The sequence below is a fragment of the Phoenix dactylifera genome, chromosome 2, assembly GCF_051530095.1.
Source record: "Phoenix dactylifera cultivar Ajwa chromosome 2, Ajwa_hap1_PhDact_Kaust_v1.1, whole genome shotgun sequence".
NCBI classification, from domain to species: Eukaryota; Viridiplantae; Streptophyta; class Magnoliopsida; order Arecales; family Arecaceae; genus Phoenix; species Phoenix dactylifera.
The window spans coordinates 23,128,270-23,143,305 of NC_143191.1; the positions used below are offsets into that span (position 1 = coordinate 23,128,270).

At 40.7% G+C, this 15,036-nt stretch overlaps 1 long non-coding RNA gene across 1 annotated transcript; it reads right to left on the bottom strand.

Moving 5' to 3' along the window:
* Window positions 1-2,953: 2,953 nt before the first annotated feature.
* On the bottom strand, window positions 2,954-4,344 carry LOC149768252 (uncharacterized). The gene is made up of 2 exons (XR_016399680.1): window positions 3,722-4,344; window positions 2,954-3,197 (listed from the first exon to the last, which is right to left on the bottom strand). It is a non-coding gene; the product is annotated as an uncharacterized LOC149768252 (long non-coding RNA).
* Between the last annotated feature and the right edge of the window lie 10,692 nt (window positions 4,345-15,036).

Here is a 15,036-nt window from a genome sequence, read left to right on the forward strand (position 1 = left end):
AGTAAAGGTTCAAACCGAAAGGTACTACACCTATTACATAATATAAGATACTTAGCAATTTATTTTAATTTTTAAATTATTTAAATATTTAATTTATATGGGAGATTGTTGAATTAAATTAAATATTTTAAACCTTTTTGAAAATCGCACCGCATTTAATATCCGCTTTTTTTTTTCCGATTTCTTTTCTTTCCGCGCCCTTTATATAGGCCTAATGCCCATGTGCTGAATAAGCTTATTGGCAGCAACAATTTGAAATTCAAATGATCTTCCTAATCAGATGCAAGTGGATCCAAACTAAGTTAGATCCCTTGCGGCTATGTGCTGAATTTGCGGGCTCCCACAGATTGATGACATGTCTTCTTATGCTCCTTTAATCCGGCGGCCTGTTGCATCTTGGCCGCCCATGCTTCTGCTTGCCTGGCCTCTATGGAAGAGTTCGCGGACTCCTCCATGGATTCTACACACATTCCTTTCTTCTTTGACCCTTTGCTTGTGCTTGGATGCTTACCACTTGTCCTGTCCGCACGCGAATGCGTGCGGTTCGCACGATTGGACCGAGTCAACGAGCTCTTTTCTTCTTTGGAAAAGATTCTGCTTCTTTTGGCTCGCGTTTGCTTCTTTTGACGTGCCTGTTATCTTTTTTGGGTGGCCCACGAGCCTATATAAAGGGCTCTAGGGATCACTTCAATGACACGAAAAAATTTCTCTTCTCTCTCTTGTTCTTATTCACTTCTCCTCATAATTTTAATTATTTTTCTGAGTTTCTTTTGAGCTATCTGCAAGCGTGAACATGCTTTTCTTTCTTTTCTAGAGGCGCACTGACGGGGAAGACGTGGTTCTGTACTGGGTCATCGTATCTCTAGGAGATTTGTACCAGCGGACCCGTGCGTGGGGGCATAAACTTTTCTAGGATAGTGTGTCAGTGTGCTTCAATCCATAGGCCATCTTCTTTCATTTTTTTATTTTATTATTCTATTATTAAGTAAATAATTTGCTAGTTTATTTTTCTTATTTACTGTTTATGAATATTAGAAACATTAAATTATTGATTTATCAATTATCCTTGTGCATCTAGGCTAACAAGAGGGAGGAGGGGAGGGGGAGGGGAGGAGGAGAAGTAAAGGTGGTGGTGGGAGCATTGGTAGAGGGTGAGGAGATGGCCATTAGGCACTAGCAGTAGGGTTAGGGAGGGAGGAGAATAGAAGAGACACGTAAGAGGAGAGACCGTCAGGGCAAGCCGTCCACTTTCATTACCATGCCGTTCAATGTGTACAGAAGAGACAAAGCACGAAGGGCCATAGAGATGAGAGGATCAATTGGAAGCGAGGGGCATAGGCAGGCTAATAGGGCTAGGGTCAGGAATTAGTTTAAAACCTTGCATGATTAAGTAAAATTATGGCTCTAGTTGGATCTTCCAGCTAGGTGTCGAGCTCGAGTTTTGGGCTTGGGCCATAGGTTAGGCCAAGCTTCCTCTAACACAATCTTAAATTTTTTGCCCATTGGTTTCCATGCCAAGCCTGACGTAAACTTTCTTGGATCAAGTACATAGCTTGATATAAAGCCAACTTGAACTTACGAGCCTAGAGCCAACCGAGGTCTAATTCCAGCCTGTCTCCACTTTCTATCTTCTATATCCACTAATCTTCTCTCCGTTTTACAACTGGTTTATCTTTATTCTATCCTATGAAAGAATCTTTGTTGTAGCATAGCAGATCACCTTGAGCTAAAATTTGAATACCGAAAAGCTAGGTCGAGGATAAGGATATAAACATTGATAGAGTAACACAATGTAATAACCCAAGACCTTATCCAAAATGGCTAGTTAGAAGGTATTATTTGGGTTTCTTGATCATGTATAAATATCCAAGATCTACCCAGCGAATAACCAATATGGAACTAAACACATGCTCGCACGGGTCCTCACATACTTCCTCCGTTCAAGCCCTGATGTCCTCGTCAGGCTAAAAGTTCAAATCCATTCAAATCTAATCACAAACACCACGATCGGCTCGTGGTCAGTCCAATAGATCCGTGCTGCAGTGTTTCCTAATCCACATAGGTTATGGGCCGGGTTCACTCTGATACCATTTATAACAACTCAAGACCTCACCCAAAATGGCTAGTCGAAAGGTATTATTTGGGTTCTTTGATCCTGTATAAGTACCCAAGATCTACTCAGCGAATAACCGATGTGGGACTAAATACATGCCCGCACGGGTCCTCACATACAAAGTGTAGGGAATATATACGTGGCAAAAAATGAACAAAAATGAAGTCCTTGATCAAAATTGATGGCCAAGATGTGTAGAAATGTAGATATGGATGAAGATTTATAAAGCTGAAGTTTTCTTGATGAATTGAGTGGGCATTTATAGGTTATCAAATTAAGCCATGTTTTTTGAAATATTTGAGAGAATTTTCTAAAAACAACATAATGACGGGATTTCATAAGGCAACAATAAGCCCAATTTTTTTTAAAAAAAAATGGAATTTAGGGAAACCATGAGAGCCCAAGCTCAAAAATTGTGGGCAGGATTGTTAAGAATGTCGAGGTAAATGTTTGGTAAAAACAAAAAAGATAAGGTGAAGAATGGGGAGAATAGTACTGCTACGGAAAGCAAAGTATTGTAGAACAATGATATAGGCATGTATAACTTGTAAGCAAAGGGGTTCGTTAAAAGAGTAGGGAAGGAGGTAATGAACATGCATGCATGTGCACATACGTGCACATGGATGCACCATGTGTGCACACAAAGAAGAGTAGCATTTTGAAAGTAATTTGGAGAAAATAAATCACAAAATAGTTGGGATTGGAGTTTGATAATTTAATTTGTTGTTGTTGACATATTATAATGGTTTTTTTTTTTGAGAAAAAACAGATATACTATAATGGGTAGAGAAAATACATGACAACCTAGAGATAATGTCTTAGTAAAATTTACATTGGAGCTACTCACCAAAGAGGAGAAAAAAATTTATATTGCAATTAACAGCCACTATGTCGCACCAATTAAAGTAGGCAGCCATACAAGGTGTGAGAGTTTCAAACACATCAAAGCAGAATAGCAAATACAATTTGATCCTATCTCAAGAAAGAAAAAAGGTGAAATGCATACCTCAGCTTCAAGGCGCCTGTAACTGGATTCAAGGCAGATTTCAAGCACTCTGAACTCAAAGGGCCTGGACTCTGCAACCTTCAGATATAACAGCATTTTATAATCACTTCATCGAAGCAAAATGATTGCTGCAACAAATCTAATCTTGGGTAAACAAGAGAGTATCAGTCTAAACTATTTGTGGCTTTCCCTAGCTTTTTATGAGGAAAAAAAAAGGAAAGAAGATAGAGTTTGTATCAAAATTCTTTAAAGCTTGATGAAGGGAAGAAATTTGTTATAAAGAAAGAAAAAAATTCTCCGTCTCTCCTCCAGATTCCAATCAATATTATGGAGGAAAAAAATCTCAAAAAGCTTATTTTGATGCAAACATAGAAGTTAACATTGAAAAGATCATAACTTTGAAACCATAACATTTAATCTTTTGCACTTATCTAAATTGTTACTAGGATTTAATGATTAGAAATCCAGAAGAAATAACTGGAAATGGAGGCATCGTATCTTCTGTCTCGACCAAATGAACCCAAAATCACAACAAAGATCCGATTTTCCAAGTAGATTACAAAAAACAGATCCAAAAGAAGAAAGAAGAACGCCATCACTACCTGATGAGGAGCAGCGCCGGAAGGACTGGAGAGCCGGGAGTGGAGATCGTGGACAAAAGGGGCGACCGTGGGGTCGTTGGTGTTGGGGATGAACACCTCGGTGGCCGTGATGATGGCCTTGACGTGCTCCAGATTGAGCACGATAGCCCTCTCCCTCCCCAGAATCGTCGACGGGTAGGACAGCAGAGGGTCCAAGAGCCTCAGATCCCGCGCCGGAATACCCGTTCGCCGCATGATCGAGTGCTTCCCCACCTCCTCGAAGCGCTCCTTCCCGGAGTCCGATACCACCAGCCACACCGGTTCGGCGTGCCCTTCCGCCAGCCGGCCGAACGCTGCGGCGTGGCGGCCGCCGGTGGGTTGTGGGGGCTTTCCTCCGGCGCGTCTTCCGGGGACCTCATCGCCGATTAAGGTTCTAGGGTTTGAGGGCGTTCGTCAGGGGAGTTCCTTCTCTTATGGTGTGTTCTCCGAAATCAGATGAGCATCGGCGTCGGAGAGGCGTCGGGGAGCGAAACTTCGGAGGCCGTTTTGGCGGGTGGTGTATGGGATTAAATCTTTTAAAACGAAACCCAGATCCTCCGTACTCAGGACACTCCGGCTTCTTAAGGATTGGTTCGTCCGGTGGGGGCACGCTGTACGGAAGCCTACGCTTGCCCTAACAAATTATTATTATTATTATTATTATTATTATTATTATTATTATTATTATTATTATTATTTATGAAGGGAGACTGGACTTTTATTAAAAAAAGGATTTTATAAAAATTATTTATAAAAAATTGTAAAAAAGAAAAATATTATTTATAAAAAATAGTGGTCTATAAGTAGTTCCGTTAAACTATTCAACAAGCTAAACAATCTAATAAGTAATTTGAAGAATTTTTGTTTCTTTAATGCGCAACTATATAAGCTTTGTATCCCAATATGAGTCCGCCTTTTTTTAAAAGATAGATCAACATCTCTCAACGTGTGACGCCAATGTTATGAGGTTATTTCCAAATTTGAGATGAGAATCAAGCAGCTTCTCTGAATATATCCAACTAAATCTGCTGTCATAAATTAAGCCCAATTTTTTGCTCGACCTAAAATTTGCACCATTCTATCCCCCACCTTTTCAAATGTATAGCTTAGCAGCAACATATGTTCACGGAAAAATTTGCTTTTGGCCGAATTCTAGTAAATTAGCCCCATATTATTGTTTTAATTTTTATATGATCTCTCTCTCTCTCTTTCTCGTCCGGTGGGGACCGCAGGGGGTCTTCACGCTGTACGGAAGCCTACGCTTGCTGTAACAAATTATTATTATTATTATTATTATTATTATTATTATTTATGAAGGGAGGAACCGAACCTTTATTAAAAAAACAGGAGTTTATAAAAATTATTTATAAAAAAATTGTAAAAAAGAAAAATACAAAAGAGTAATAAAAATATTTTATAAAAAATAGTGGTCTCTAAGTAGTTCCGTTAAACTATTCAACAAGCTGAATAAGCTAATAAGTAATTTGAAGGATTTTTTATATTTAATGTGCAACTATATAAGCTTTGTATCCCAATATGAGTCAGCCTTTTTTTAAAAAATAGATCAACGTCTCTCAACGTGTGACGCCAATGTTGCGAGGTTATTTCCAAGTTTGAGATGAGAATCAAGCAGCTTTTATGAACATATCTAGCTGAATCTGCTGTCATAAATTAAGCCCAATTTTTTGCTCGGCCTAAAATTTGCACCATTCTATCCCCCACCTTTTCAAATGTATAGCTTAGCAGCAACATATATTCACCGAAAAATTTGCTTTTGGCTGAATTCTAGTACATTAGTCCCATATTATTATTTTAATTTTTATTTGATTTCACAACCCCCCCCCCCCCCCCCCCCCCCCCCCCCGAACAAACCTAGTAAGGATGCTCATCGAGCTAATTGGGCTAGATGATCGAATTTCTTAGGGTTACCCTCCATTATGAGACATGTAGTTTAACATGCATAGCTCGAGTCCAACTTAATGCTCAATACAAGTGAGATTGAGCTTATATCAAGTAGGCTGAAATCAATTTGGTTGGCTAAGCCAATCGTGCTAGGCTATTGCAATGGGAATTTGTAGGTGGCATGCTCCGTCACAAGGAATGCGAAGGACCAAACCCTTATGTTCTTTCCATGCTAGTCTAATCCACAACTTTCTCTACTAAGGTACATCTCTAAGCATTGTCCTTGTATGAAGAATTAGTGAGGAAATTATTGCCTGCGATCTTGCCTTCTAAAGTAGACTATCTTTTCTTTGATTAAAAGGTTTAGGATTCCAATTCAATCGATATGGTTCCAAAATCTTGGCATAAACAACAACATAAATGATTTCTCACCTTCTGATGAACTGTATTAAATAGCCACTCATGGCGGCATACATGCATATGAGATATTCCTCTTGCTAGCGTATAGTGGGTTATATAAGGATGTAGGGCTGCTGATAGCCATGCCAACCTTAATAATATTTGCTGAAGTGGTGAACATCCCATAAACAGGCATTGCGCTTCTAGAGTATGGTTTCTCTACTCTAGGCAGTGCATCCACAGCTGGATAATTTTCACCGGACTGCAGACGTTTCTTTGATGTCAAGAACTACATCAATGATTCCGCGCTCGAACTTTTCAATTTTCACAAGCAAGGTTTGAAAATTAGTAGCCTTTCAATCTAGGGCATAGATATGGAAGCAATGCACAATTTGTTCTCAGAAGAGTTCTCATTAGTTCCAGGTCAAATAATGCATTTAAGGAGTTTCTAATTTGTCGTAGCTTAGAACCAGAGGTGAAATTGTGATTGTTTTGTTTGCCATTGTTGCATCTGGGTTATGAATATTTTAAAAAAATGTAGGATCAATCATGTCAAATATAATTCATAATTTCATAATTAAAATTGATCTGTAATTTAAAATTAATAAGGTTTGTGCCAGATCACTTATCTCTATTCGCCCAAAGAATACTAAGTTCAGTTGGGCAAATTCGTTGTACCTATCAAAATCATTTAAAAAGTACAAACTACTTGCTATTCACTATTTAAAAATCTAAGTACAAATTAAAAAGCTCTAAACAACCCAAAATGGACTTGAGCAGGCTTCAAGTCCCAACTGAGTAAATCGATCAAGAATCTACAAATCAAGTAGAGAGAGATTGAACCCAGGATGGGACCTTTTTTACTGGTTCGGTCTTTTAGAAAGAGAAATAGGGAGATTAGAGAGAAAAGAGAGAAGAAACGAGACAGAGAGAGAGAGAGAGAGGAAGAGAGGGATGAGATTTTCTCTCTTTCTCTCTCTCCTCCCCTTCTTCTTCTTCCTTTCTTTCTTCTTCTTTCTTCTTTTCTTGGTAACCAGGGGAAGGAGATGGGTAGATTAGTGGCTGCCGTGGTCGAGGTCCGAAGATGGCAGCCGGAGGCGGTGACAAGTGGTGGGGAGTGACTGGCAACAACCATGCTCGGACAAATGGAAAAACAAGAAGGTAGAGAGGCAACCTTCTTAGCCCAAGGAGGCTTCGACAGGGGATGGAGAACTTACATGCGAGGGATGGAGGCAAAGGACTTCGGTCAGCGGTGACGGCCGCAGGTGGAGTGGAATCGAAGTTTTTATAACCCCCAAAGAGAGGGGATAAGCTCAGATGAACGGCGGCACCGGCCGGCCATTCGCTGGTTGCAACGGCCTCTAACGGTTGCCGGCCATTAGCAATGACCCCAGGGGTTTCGTACCAATGGCTGCTCCCCCGGCAGTGCCTCAACGACGGCTGTTCTAGCCGCTCGGGCAAGATATCGCGATCCCCTATTTCAATTTCTTTTTATTTTTGAATTTTTAAATTAAGGCCGGCTGGCTTGGTCGAGGTCAGACCCAATTGGCATGATTCTTACATTCTTTCCCTCTAAGTGTGGTAATTTCTATTTAATTTTGACTGATCAGATTGGACGCTAACTTTGTCTAGTTTCCCTGCTATATGCCTGAGGTTAAGTGCATCTAGTATTAAAGTTCAGTTGCTTTGTTATTTTCAAGGACTCATGGCCATTTAATCTTTCAACGGTATGAAGAGGAGATCCATGGTATTCCATGGTATTATGAGTTTCTGCAAGTTAATGCAGCACAAAAGTTTTCACGGTTAAGTTTTGGTTCATATATTGAGGGAAACATGTATATGACGAATCATACGTTTGCCCAGAAACATGCTTTGTACAGTTTTACAAACCTAGAAGTCTTGCGTTCGTCTCCTTATTATGTAGTGACATTAATTTCGAGCATGTAACATCTGATCGTCTGATATTTCTATTGATTACTGGGGAAAAGAAAAAGAGAAAGCTCTTTAGCTGACATGCATATTGATTCCTAAAGTTATTTGTATCATTTATCAATTGTTTTTGGATACCTCGAGCATGTAACATCTGATCGTCTGATATTTCTATTGATTACTGGGGAAAAGAAAAAGAGAAAGCTCTTTAGCTGACATGCATATTGATTCCTAAAGTTATTTGTATCATTTATCAATTGTTTTTGGATACCTCCAATTAGAAAGGAAATGGTAAAATGCTGCTAAGCGTGAATTATTATTGCTTTCATCAGCAGCCACTACAAGAATAGTGGTCATTAGCGACGCTTTTTTTGGCCTTTAACGACGCTTTTAAGCGTCGCTAAAAACCATCCCGACGCTTTCGTAAGCGTCGGCAAAGCGTCGCCTATGCTACAGTGGAGAAAATGTTTTCCGACGCTTGCAAAAGCGTCGGAAATTAGCGACGCTTTTTAGCGACGCTTTAAAGCGTCGTTAAATGTGATTTTAACGACGCTTTAAAGCGTCGTTAGAATAACACTTTTTTAAAAAGAAATTTCTTGATTTTAACGACGCTTTAAAGCGTCGTTAGAATATTATTTTTTTTAAAAAAAATTCGTGATTTTAACGACGCTTTAAAGCGTCGTTAGAATATTTTTTTTTAAAAAAAAAAAAATTCGTGATATCATACAATGGCTATGTTACCGAACAATTTCTGAATACTGTAATCAACACAAATGCTGAAATGTAATGCGGGTGGAACATGGAGAAATAATTAGCATGACATCAAACTCTCATGTAAGCTTTAAATAACACAAATGCAAACTTTATATCAAACTCCCTTGTAAATAAGGCAAGTAACAAATAATTAAAAGTCTATTTTGATTCCCTTGTAGAAGCTTGGGCATCTTGTGCGAGTCCTTTATCTTTCTTTTAGGTTAAGGAGCAGAATTTGTCCCTTAAGGATCTTTGTAAGGAGTACTGGCTTCAAGTTCTATAAATCAGAGGATCATTTACCAGTGAATTTTCTTTTGTTTATCTGTTTCTGCATTGCATTTTAACATGCTCAAACCGTCATACCCAACCTTTGCAAAGCTCTGCTTTATTTTTTATGAGAAGCTCTGTTTTAACCTTCTTTCCTATTCTATATGCCACAAGGTTTAAGTTGTTCACTACAAAAAAAGTGGTTCATAAATCATATATGTTTTAGTATGAATTCTGGCACTTGAGGCTTAAACTCTCATGTAAGCTTTATATACCAAAATTCAAACATATCATATTGACCATAAAGTATCATAATAACCTTATAATAACCTTATAGTGATGTATATTTCTAGGAAAATTCAGTTTGACCACCTAGTTCAAAACTAATTATAATAACCTTATAATTAACCAATCATTCATGAATCATTGTTTACAGTGTCTTTGTATTGGTTAATGCTCTTCCTTTAGTTTTTATAGCATAAGATGAAAGGGAAAATATTAATTAAATATTAAGCATAGCATATAAGTAGATAACAATCAACCAGTTCCACAAAAGCAAAGAATTCATTCGACAGGATTGGTCATAAGAAGCTTATAAGGTGAATCATAGGAAAAATGCTAGGAGGCAAAAAAAAATAATTACCTGCAAACTTGATACTGCAAGCTCTGAGGCTTTGTCCAGATTGTCTGGATATTTCTGAACAGCATAATGCAAAATAAATCACTGCTACTTTCTAAAATATGAATAGATGTCACAATATGGCGCTATTGAGCTGAAAATGGTAAGTAAAACCCTTACATTGCTCCATCCCAGCAAAAGTGCAGTCATCAAATCCCCAGTGCCCTGCAAGTTATATATCAGTAAATTTAATAGAAGCCAGATTAAATAGCATGATTGATAAACAAACAATAACAACAGGAGAAACCACTAGCAAAAACTAGGACACAACAACTACTTCTGCCAGCTGAAGTGCATGCAACACAGAAATATTGCAAGAAATGTGGTTACTTGGAACAATGATTCAGTGCAGTAAACAAAGATGTGGAGTGACAGAACAAACAACATCCTAGATGGAACCATAAATAAAAGTCATGGGCATCCAATCATTCATAAAGCATGTGTTGAATGGACACTAACTTCTCAGTACCAATTTTCATACCTTGGCTATACAAGCAATTTCTTAAAAAAGCTTATATCTAACTGGTCAACCTTCTACCTAGAAGAATATAGGATATGACCCACTTACAGAAAAATACCTTGACCAAAAGAACCAGAAGGGACTATTAATAATAAAAACATCCCAAGTGGAATTCTGTATAGCCCACAAAATAGCAGTAAGATAAAGGATATGACCATCATCGTGACATTACACTCAAGATACTCGGGAAAGGATAATAAAATACTTATGAATCTAATATATGAAACCCAGATCATGAAATTACACTCATACTTGAAGGAAAACGAGAACAAAAGCTTTGCAAATCTACCATATGAAACCCAGATCAGACGAGATTCATTTAACTAAATTCCAAGAAAGAATGCAGCATTACAGTTCAGATCACCAAATCCCGCAAAAAGACCACCAAATAAGGCAAAAGATAGAACCATTATCACATAGAGATCTAAGGAAACTATCTCAGCAAGAATCCACAGTTCAGATGAGCAAATCGGCCAAAATAACCACCAAACGAATGGAGAAAAGAGAGAGAATCACAAGAAAGAAAGCCAACAAAAGTATCTACTCCGTACCTGCCCTGACCCCGGACGCGCCGGCCTTCTTCAAACCCTTCTTCTTGACGATGAAGCTGGCGCCGATGAATAAGCTCGAGGACAGCGCGAGGATGAGGCCCTTGATGTTGTCGGCGGACATCCCGGTGTAGGACTCCACCCAGCTCCTCCCCGACGCCGCCCCCGGCGCCATCGCGGAGAAACCCTATCGATCCGGACGCTACCTCGAGATCCCCACCGCTCGTCCCACGGCGTCGCCCATGGCGGCGGCAGCGGCAGCGGCTTGTCAGCGGGAAGGGAAAGCACCCGCGCCGCTAGATTTCGGGACGTAGGGGACGGCGCACGCGGCGGAGAGTCGGCGGCGGGGTGGATCCGTGGTTGCGGTGGGTCGTCGCCGTCGGTCGCCTCGGTCTTGTCGGAGATCTAGCGGCAGTGGGCGAAGAACTCGCGGAGAGAAGCGAGAAGACGCACAATGAGGAGGTAAGCGGAGAAAGAAAGTAGAAGGTTTGCCGGGGGGTGAATGGAAATATGATAGGGGAAGGAGAGCGGAAGAAGATCCCAAACCTGGCCAACGGAGAGGGGGAGAAGGGGAAGGAGATGCGGCGGAGGAACACGATTTGGGATCGTTCGTCGGAGGAGATTGGCTGAGATCGGTGAAAAGGGCTGAGGACGGAGAGGGTCGGTCGCCGTGAGTTAGGGATTTAGGGCTGTGGGCTATGGAGGGAGGGGGTCGATGGGGTTTTGTGGAGGGGAGTGAAGTCCGACGACGCTTATAAGCGTCGTCGTATTTTTTTCCTACGCCAAAAGCGTCGGCGGAACCCTTTTTTACCGACGCTTTTCGCAAGCGTCGGCGGTTACTGTTGCAAGAAAAAAATTTGCCGACGCTTTTTTGTAGCGTCGGCAATATAGAGTCGCCAAAACCCTTTATTGTTGTAGTGAGCTCAAGCAGTTCATCAAGATCGTTGACAAAATGTAGAGCATCTTTTCTTCTAATAAAGTTGATGACGCCATCATTTGGCGCATAGAAATTAGTTTCACTAAATAATAATACCCTTTTTGAGGAAAAAAAAAGGTTTCGGTAGTATAGATCGTCATTGAACTTCTCTCATTGTTCATTTATGCTGAGACCATCCTGAGTGGTGACTTGCTGCAAAAGGGAATGAGAAAGGGCTTGACACTGCTCGGCTATCTGCAACGAATATGTGAAGACCCGAATTGGGCCCATCCTAGGGCCCAACGAACTGAAGTCGGCAAGGAGTGCCGACTTCAGTTGAGTCATCGTGGTCTCCCCACGATGACCACGCCGGCCGAACGGCCAGCGAATCCCCCGCAAGCCCCCCCCTCTTCCCTCTTTTCCTCTCCCTCTCTCCCTCTCTCTCTCTCTCTCTCCCTTTCTCTTTTCTCTGAGAGCCCATCTCTTCCTCTTCGTTTTCCCTCTTTGTGAAAGGATCGCCGGAGCCCCATCACCGCCGGAGCCGCCATCACCGTCGGGAAGCCACACGTCGACGACCGGAGGTGAGGAAGATCACTAATTTACTATTTTTATAGATTTAAAGGGGAAGGAATGAGGGTTGTTAACTGGTTTTCACTTCCCCTGTTTCGGGGAAGTTTCTTTTGTGGGATTCGGCCGGCCGACGGCGGCCGGCCGGGGTCAATCCAGCCGAAATGGGTTCGGCCGGAGGTGGGTGAACGGGGGCCGGGCTTCCAGCCCCGGTCTCCTTCTCTTTCCTCCCTTTTCTTCCTCTCTCTCTCTCCTTCTTCTCTTCTTCTTCCCTTCCGTCGCCTGTGACCGTGGGGTGACCGACGGCGGCTGGCCGAGCGCCGCCGCCGAGAGCCACGGTCAGCCGCCGAGGGCCGACCGGAACCACCAGCCACCCCCCCTTCTTCCTTTTCCTTTCTTCTTCTTCTTCTTCTTCTTCTTCTTCTTCTTCTCTTCCTTCTTCTTCTTCTCTTTCTTCTTCTTCTTCTTCATTCGGCCTGGGTGTTTTTCCTTGCTTTGAAATGTGTGCCTTAATGGTGAACCAGACTTTGAACCGGGTCTAAACTGTGAACCGGTTCCACCTAATCCTTGTATTGGGTTTGATCTGGATTTGAGTGAATGGGTTTTGATTAGAGTCTGAATCTGAGTCAGGAATTTGGGTTAGCCTGATGTAAGTATAATCTGGTTCGTCAAGATTTGATCTGATCTGGTCTGATCAGATCTGGTTTGGGTTGGGTTGGAAATCTGTGTTGGGCTGAGTTGAACCTAATTGGATCTGTGGGCTGGGTTGGTTTGGGCCCGAGATCTGAGCTGGGCCTGTAAACTGGTTTGGTTCAGTTGGGCCTAATCTGTTTTGGGCCACAATTGACTTGGGTTTAAAGGATTCTGATTTTAGGGTCTATGTTTGATCTTAGGGGCCCATTCTTGGATCTATGAACTTAGGAGTTTAAGGGTTTGAAAATTATTTAAATTATGTTTCTTAGTTAATTAAATAAATAATGTTTATGTTTTAATCAGGGGTTCGTGATATCTGTGGCAGGAATTTTTAAGCGAACCCAGGTAGGTGACTTATTGCTTTAAAGTAGAATTTTAACATGTATCTTGCATATGTTGATTTATTGATTTATTATTGGCATTATTGTTAGATTTAGAATTAAATATTTAATTTCATAAATTGTTATGTGCTTTACTGTTGGGAGTATGATTATGACTTTGATATAGAAAGTTGATTTATTGATTTTTAAAATCCGCGTGACTATAGTCTAGGCCCCGCCAATGGGATGATACGTTGGCCCTGTCGACTTGTACTGAGGAACTAGTTCCGACACCGCGACCACCGGTGATAGAATAGTGGCGGCACAGGGGTGCATTTTGCTCTTCGGAGCGGCTCAGTGGAGCGTGAGTTTGGCACCAGGGGGTGCGGCACAGTGGTGCGTTGGCTCAGTGGAGCGGCTCTTCGGAGAGTTGTATTGGCACTTCGGTGTAACCATGCCACTGGGTGATGTGGCCGTAGTCATGCGGTTGAGTTATTTTGAGTCTCGGATTGGGTTTACAGATTATTGTGTGGATTTTTTGGATTTATGTGTTTAGCTGCTTTTATATGCATTATGACATGTTATATGATGACTTTATTGCATGATGTCGCCTACTGAGCTGTTAGCTCACTCCTACCATTTACATTTTTGCAGGTGATGATATATGATTATGGGGATTACGGGATAGAGTGATCATGATGTAATTAGCTAGTAGATATGGACTTTCTTTTGACTTATGTATATATGGACATTTGAATTGAAAGTTGGAATTTATCTTTGTTTAGCTATTGATGTGGAATCTGATTTATCTGCCTTGCGTGCCTGCGGGGTCCGCCCTGCAGGTGCGCGGCGTCTGCTCGCGCCCCGGGCCCCCGGGTTCGGGGCGTGACAGATTTATTGGTATCAGAGCTTAAGGTTAAGGTATCCTAGGATTTAGGTTCAGGTAAGTGTGAGTGGGGAATTATAATAGAAAAACTATCAAAGCCTTGGTTTATAGTCACTTGAGATTGTAACATGAATGATATTATAACCTACGACTTAAGACCACTAGGGACTGTAGGCTTAATGGCATTAGAGTTTGACGTTTAAGATCATTAGGGATTGTGACATAAATATATCATAGCTTAAGGTTATGATCAATTGGGACATGACAATTATATTTGGTGCTTAAGGTGTAAGATCACTGGGCATTGTGATAAAATGTATGCATCGGGTTTGGTTTTCGATGAGTGTGGAAGGAAAGTATAAATTATCTTTGATCATGATAAGAGAGGTTTGACCTAAGATAAGTGTAGAAAAATTAACAATGGCATACCGGTTATACCATGTTCAGATATTATTTAAACGACTTGGAAGTTCAAACTTGATATGGGTTGTGATATAATCGTACTTTTGGTTTTGCTACTAATTATTAGAGTGTGATTTATACATACATCTTCCGTATCATTGGAGTGGGCTAAGAAAGATTTTTCGTAGTATTAGTGCAGAATGTTTTCGAGGTTAAATCTGTATGGGGATTATATTTGGATTTGACATGTTTGAATATTGTAAATCGGCATATTTCTATTAGTGGATTAAATTTTTAAGGCCATATAGTATGCAAATTGGTGGAGTATTCTAATTATTTGAATTTGTATATTTGGATTGGGCTACTAAATTTTTCTTATAATTGTTGGAGACCATTGGATGTGTTAACTTGAACTCAAGTCAAGGTTTATGACCTAACTAGAAATCTTTGTCATTGTAAAATACAAAATTGAGTAGAAATTTCGATTTTGAGATGCTTATGTGAGTTATCATGGGT